General features: G+C 38.6%; 1 pseudogene; it reads right to left on the bottom strand.

Moving 5' to 3' along the window:
• The window catches only part of LOC102243416, a 36,443-nt pseudogene extending 29,614 nt beyond the window's left edge, over window positions 1-6,829 (bottom strand).
• Between the last annotated feature and the right edge of the window lie 710 nt (window positions 6,830-7,539).

Raw genomic sequence — 7,539 nt, 5'->3', positions numbered from 1 at the left:
TATGAGCATAACAAATGGACACAACAGTAGGGGGTTGAGGGCATGTGCTGGGGGTGGGAGCGGCTGGGGAGAGGTCAATGGGGGGGAAAAGGAGACTTATGTAATACTTTAACAAATAGAGAATTTAAAAAAGAAATATATTAAGATAACAATGAAAAAAATACCAATGGCTTATTCCACAGATCCAGAACAAATGTTCCAAAAATTTATATGGAATCAAAAAGACCCTGAATAGCTGCCGCAATCTTGAGAAAGAAGAACAAAGTTGGAGAGATCACAATACCAGATATCATGTTATACTACAAATGTACTTTTAAAATTAAACTGCACTCAGAGATTTTTCACATAAACCTATCAATTATTTTAAAAAATAATTTACTTTCAATAATATATAATATTTCACCACAGTGATGCAGCTATTTACTTTAACATTCCTCCATTTTTAGGTATTTCATTTTGTTTTTAATTTTCTCCTATTATAATAAATTGATGATGAATACCTGATTATTTAATTAAAATACATGCCTAAAATGAAGTATCAGATAAAATTATAAGAAAATTTTGAGGTTTTTATGTTACCAAATTGTCATAAAAAATGATCTGTGAATTTCACCTTACCTCAGTAATATCTAAGAGCACCTGTTCTCCTTTGGCAAGATGGTTGTGCAGTAGTTGGAAACTATGCTCATATCCTCCCAGAGCCAGTCTGGACTTAAAGCTCAATTATAGAGCAATCAGCCTGAATAACCAACTGAAGTTTACCTGAATAGAAGTCTTATAACCAAGTATTTATAGAAGAAACCACATGGAGACTGGTAAGAGGGCTGTAGATCTGGAAAAGGCTGGCTCCCACACCCATGTGTGGCAGTTGAGAAACTGGAGGGATATCTAGGCTTTAAAAGTCCCCCATGAGGAGTGTAGCGTCAACCCCATACCAGGTTTTCAAACCCAGAGCACCAGAGCTGGGAATAGGAGTACAAATATCATCTGGCGATGAAAATCAGTGGGGACTCTGACTGCCTGGAAGAAGAAGGAGTCTGCTATAAACCTAGGTGCCCTTTTAAAGGGTCAGTGCACAGGGTGTGGCTCTGGTAGAGGTAAGGCAACTGAGTGAATATGGTAGTCATACAGAGAATATCCGAGTGGAGTGGCCCTAGGAGAGATCTGGAGGGTGAGCCACCAAGGTCCCTGTGCTGAGTTCCTATCCTACACTGCCCCCATATACCATCTTCCCAGGGTGAGTACTCCTATTCTTATAGGACCAGCCTGTAAAGTGCACTAGCCTGGCTCTCCAACTACAGGCAACACCAACCTGCTGATTTTGAGTCCTGCAGAAAGGACTGCTGGTTGCATTCAATAGCATCTTTGGTATGCTCCTATTCTGGGGAAGGTTTTGGCAGAGGCTCACAAAGTCATTGAGCTGTGTAGCTTTGGAATAGTGGCCATTCTTCCTACACTCACATGCACAACTAGTGCCTGATCCACAAACCTGCTGATTCTTTTGGCCTGTACTTCCAACTCCCAGTGGCTCTGCGCAGTTAAGCTCAGTACCATAGGGGGATTGCAGTGCTGCTCAGACCTGGGATGTTCAGAGCAATTCTCCCTCAGAGGATCTTGTACAAGATTCAGATAGGCACTGGGTTGTGCAGCTACAGCCAGGGTGTCCATTCTTACCCACACCCAAAACCTGAGTCCAAAAAATATATGCACCCCTATGTACACTGTAGTGTTATTTACAATAGCCAAGATTTGGAAGCAGCCCAAATGCCCATTAGCGGATTAAAAAACTGCAGTACACTTATATAAGGGAATACCACTCAGCAATAAAAAAGAATAAAATTTTATCTTTTGTGACAACATGCATGGACCTAGAGGGTATTATGCTAAGTGAAATAAGCCAGTCAGAGAAAGAAAAATACTATATGGTTTCATTTATATGTTGAATCTAATGAACAAAATAAACAAACAAAATAGAAACAGAGGCATTAATACAGGGAGCAGACTGACAGCTGTCGGAGGGGGGTTTGGGAAGCTCTGTGAAATAGGTGAAGGGATTAAGCAAAAGAAACCAAACACACAAAACAATTCATAGAGATAGACATCAGTATGGTGGTTACCAGAGGAAAGGGATGGTGGGGGCAGGTAGAAGAAGGTAAATGTGGGATAAATGGTGACTTAAGGAGATTAGACTTTGGGTGGTGAACACATAATAAAATATATACATGATGTATTCTAGAATTATACATCTAAAACCTACATAATTTTATTAACCAATATAACCCCAATAAATTCAATGAAAAGTTTAAAATGCACATGTTTTCCATATATCCTTGCCAACACTAGGTACACTAATTTATACAAATTGGCTGCTTCAGTAGACAAATTTTATATTTGGGGATATTTTTAAAATTTATTTTTAAAAAATTGTTATATGTCTTTACTGATTTCAGAGAGGAAGGGAGAGGGAGAGAGAGATAGAAACATCAATGATGAGAGAGAATCATTGATCAGCTGCCTCCTGCACACCCCACACTGGGGATCTAGCCCACATATGCCCTGACCGGGAATTGAACTGTGACCTCCTGGCTCATAGGTCGACGCTCAACCACTGAACCATGCTGGCTGGGCAATTTTGGGATATTTTAATTTGTATTTTTTTCTAGTGAAGTTGAACAAGTTTATGTTCGTTTTTAATCTTAACTTTTATTTTGTCAATTTTTCTAATTGTTGTGTTTACCTTTATTTACTGTTTTCCAAAATTTTTGTAAATTAAGGATGTTACATTTTTGTTTTCTATATTTTCAAATTTCTCCAAGTTTTTCTTTTCATTTTGAGGAAAATATCATGTAGAATCAGTGTTTCTTTTGTGTAAAAATTATAGCAATAATTTTTATATACAAAAATTTGAGTCAAAATAAAAATATGTTAGCATTTGTTACTTCTAAGTTGTAAATAGTTGGGTAGCTTTCATACTTTAATTTTTAAAACTTTTATAATAAAACAAAGGAAAACATGTATAAAGTATCTAATAGTTTGGACATATATAATTCAACCATTCTTTTATTGATGTACATTCAGGTTGTTTTCTATTTGGAGCTTTTATAAACTTCACTATAGTAATTATCCATATACATTAAAATTTTTTCATATTTAAGTTTTGAAATGATTCTCCTACTCTTCATCCTATGTTCCCAAACGCATTTCTATTATCAGAATAAAACTGTTGTTCCCACAAAAAATAATCAGTTAATTCATTTTAACAAATTGCCCTGGGAAAAGCATTGGTTAAAGCAATTTTGCTTATTAAGGAAATCATATAAAAATATATTTTATGCCTTAACCGGTTTTGCTCAGTGGATAGAGCGTCAGCCTGCGGACTCAAGGGTCCCAGGTTTGATTTCGGTCAAGGGCATGTACCTTGGTTGTAGGCACATCCCCAGTAGGGGTGTGCAGGAGGCAGCTGATCGATGTTTCTAACTCTCTATCCTTTTCCCTTCCTCTCTGTAAAAAAATCAATAAATTTTTTTTTACATTTACTCAAGATGTTCTGAAGAAAAGTTACATGTTAATATAAATTTGGGTAAACTTATTCCACTTTTGGGGATTGACAAAGTTCCTTAGCATATTGTCCTGATAAGTACTGCACGAAAGACAACGTTCCATGATCTGCACAGAATAAAATAAGTTTAGTCAAATAGTTTCATAGAGTTACTACATCCTCTTCTTGGAGAATTACAAAACTCATTTGTATACTACAAGTCTTGCGAATCCCTATGGTAAAGGCAACTCTCTAATTTTGCTTATACAGGGTTTCCTAAATTTATTTCACCAGAGAACTGTATTCCTTTTTAACATCTGTTAACATGCCAAAGTGCTTCATAGACTATCCATAGTAAAATGTAAAAATAAGAAAATGTGAGAGGTTCACAGCATGGATAACTGAAATCCAAATACTATCATACAAGTTGTCTCTCTTAAACATCAAACATTTCATCAGGTCTTTGGAGAAAAAAAACATTTAATTATTCTCTCTTTTTAATCTTTGATTGTAAGTGAAGGTACACAGTAAGTAAGCCAAGTCAGGTTTTTAAATATAGTGCCATAGTGGTAAGAGTATGCTCTAAGGTCAGACAGACCTTGGTTGCAATCTTAGTTTAGCCACTTACTAGTTGGACAGGTAACTTAATATCTCTGGACTTCAGTTTTCTCATTAATTAAAATGGGAATAATAACATTCACTTCACAGAGTTTCTGTGAGGATTAAATGAGATAACACACATCAAGTACATAGCAAAGTGGCTGGCATATACAAGGTCTCTTACAGTATCTACGGTATACTGGTACACAGCAGGGTTTTATAAAGGAAAAAAGTGAAGACCCAAGAGTCCATAAACATATCAATAGGCTTCTGAATAGCTTTCCATGGGAATAAAATTGGAAAACTTATCTGATCAGAGCTTTGAACTCCATGGTATTTCTATCACTAAAAGTCTCCATTTACTGCTGAATTACACTAGGTTATTTAACCGTGAATGTTGCAAAGAGAAGGTTGTTTAGCTTTTCACTAGACCAAAGAGAATCCCGTGTGTAAGATTGCCTGCCATTGTGAATGAATTAGTAGCATTTTGGGAGAATTGGAGTGTAGGGATGATACTTTTTGCCTGTGAGTGGATAAGAGTAGGTTGTTAACTGACATAATGGAGCCAAGCAAAAAGAACCTATTCATAATCTATATCATCTTAGAGGCCAAAATGCACCAGGACAAGATTTATAGTACATAGGTTGAAAGCACATAACCTGAATGGAATGTTTGGCTGTTTCTAGATACCTTGGGTGGTCTTTTTAGCCCAAGTGAATAGTGTGAGTTTACAGGAAATAAGGGCATCTTTTTCAGTACATCACACAGGGAAATTATGTCTAGAACTTCTACTTATGTGAATAATACAAGAGTGGAGAATTTAACATCTTGTTCACCAGGATGAAATCTTACTCATTTGCTAGTACCTCCCAAGATTGCCTCTTAGCAGTCCAGGTGTTTCTCAGTGGATAGAGCATCAGCCCACACACTGAAGGGTTGGGGTTTGATTCCCAAAGGCACAGCCATAGTTGGGGTTCGTGTGGGAGGCAACCAATCGATGTGTCTCTCTAAAGTTGATGTTCCTATCTCTCTCTCCCCCTCCCTCTTCCCTTCCACATTATTTAAAAATCAATGGGAAAAAATATCCTCGGGAGAATTAATAACAACAACAAAATTTTAAAAAGAGAAAAGAATACTGACCTGTCTTAGAGATGCAGGAAATGTGAAAACTGCTATGTTTCTGTTTCCACTGCAAGAGATGATGAACCTTCTGGATAATCTGTAAGGTTGAAAAGTGAAGGTGATCAAATGTCCCTTTCTCTTATACAGGTAGGTATTTATCCAATGGAATATTTCCTTCTTTTTCAAACCCTAGAAGCAGCAGACATCTGCAAATCTCTAAAGACTTATATGTTATACTGAAGCATTTATAACCAGCTCAGACATTCACATTCCAAGAGTAGTCAGCCTGCTGTACTATGAACTAAGATTATTTTATTTATCAGCATTATCTATAATAGTAAAAGTGTAATATGCTAATTAGACCAGACATCCTTCTGGATGTCATTCCGGACATCCTTCCTGATGAAGCTGGGGTGGAAGGAAGCCAGCCAGGATTCTGGGTGCCTGCAGGTGGCCGGAGGGAAGCCAGCCCAGGTCCTGGGTGCCTGCCGGTGGCTGGAGGAAAGCCCGGGTCCCAGGTGCCAGAGGGAAGCTGGTGCTGGCAGCTGAAGGAAGGAAGGCCTACCCTTGCACAAATTTCATGCATCGGGCCTCTAGTCTAATCTATAATACTGGCTGGTATTTGACTTAAATAGCTGTGATGTCAGTTCCACATTGTATGGCTTTAAATGGAATGTTTTGGGTCTTATTACTCACAAAATTACCATGTCTTGCTGTTATTTTACTGGACATATTTGAGATAGTTATTATCATATTTTAGGTGTTGGTGTTTCTAAAGAGGAATGAAGTATCTAGAAAATAAGTGCCTTTGGAATTAACAACCAATATCATTTATAGTACATACAAATGTTTTTGTTTCCAACCCCCAGCCTTTTGGGTGCACAAAGTGAACTCTGAATCAGTTTGCTTAATGTTCAGACAATCATTTTCTTTATACTCCCTGCATACAAATGAACTTGGCACTTTGAGATTTTAAAAAAAGTTGACAGTTCTTGACCGTTACAGTTTCTGCTTAGTACATTCTACTTTATGAAATCAGTGTGCCATTCAGAGTGCTCCAGTAAGTGTGAGGTCTGGATTTCAGAAGATAGAGGTTATCCAGGGTGTGTTACCCTCGCCCCAGTTAACCAGGTAGATTCCAGACACAAGGCTGCTTTCTTCCAGGAAGAGTGAGAAAGTAAAAGTGGCTCAGAGAATGTCTTTGGAATCAAGGCTTCATAGTGGGTATAGCATTCTGTTTTGTCTGAAATCCCAGATTTAGAGTATTCTTGATCTAAAGCCTGAACAGAAAGCAACTATATTGGACCTGCTCTTCAGTGAAGGACAGAGAATATCTCGTTTGTCAAATAATTGTAAATCTCTAGTCATTCAATAAATGTTAGTTGTACTCTTGGAATCAAACAATGATTTATTTGCAACCTTATTTTGCTAAGGATGCAGAGAAAATGAAATGAAAGTGATAAGCTCTCTGACCTTAAGGAATTGCTATTCAGTTCCTTACCATCCAAACTTTATGTTGGAGCCAGTTACTTTTTCATCAGTTAGCTTGAGGTCCTGTTCATTATTCATGATTTTTCTTGTACCTTCTCCCTCTTCATTCCTTTCCACCAACCCACATCCTATATAATCTTTAAGACACAAACTTTACTTCCTCTGTAAATCCTTTCTTACCAGCCCAACCTACAGGAACCACTCCCCTTTGAATTCCTATAGCACAACCTTTATGGTTCTACTCATTCAGTCAAACACCATATCCTGTATTGTGTTTTGTCAGGCAAATTTTCATGTATGTGTTTTATCTCCCCAAATAGATTTCACAAATGTTAGTCTCTCCCTCTCACCTCTATAACCAGCCAGACATGCTCCCCCAGAATGGCACTGCCTCCTATCTGTAGGAATGAGAAAAAATAACCTTGTGGAAAAGAACCATGCACCTAATAATTCCAAACATTCTATATAATAAAAACCTAATATGCAAATAGACCGAATGGTGAAATGACAGTGGAACGACCAGTTGCTATGATGTGCAGTGACTACCAGGGGACAGACGCTCAATTCAGGAGCCACCCCCAGCCCACAGGCCCCAGACCAGCCGAGGTGGGTGCCTGCAGGGAGCAGGGCCGGCTGGCAAGCGGACCAATGCTGCCCCCCCCAATCACCCCGCTGGTTGCCTCCTACAGAGGGAGGTGACTGGTAGTGGTGGCGAGGGGCAGGGCCAGTGAATGGGTGGCACCAGGCTGGCCAAGGCGGGTGCCAGTGGGGGGCCCCCCGATTGCCCC

The sequence above is a fragment of the Myotis brandtii genome, unplaced genomic scaffold (assembly GCF_000412655.1).
Source record: "Myotis brandtii unplaced genomic scaffold, ASM41265v1 scaffold1581, whole genome shotgun sequence".
NCBI classification, from domain to species: domain Eukaryota; kingdom Metazoa; phylum Chordata; class Mammalia; order Chiroptera; family Vespertilionidae; genus Myotis; species Myotis brandtii.
The sequence above is the reverse complement of the archived record's forward strand: the minus strand, read 5'-3'. Positions and strand labels throughout refer to the sequence as shown.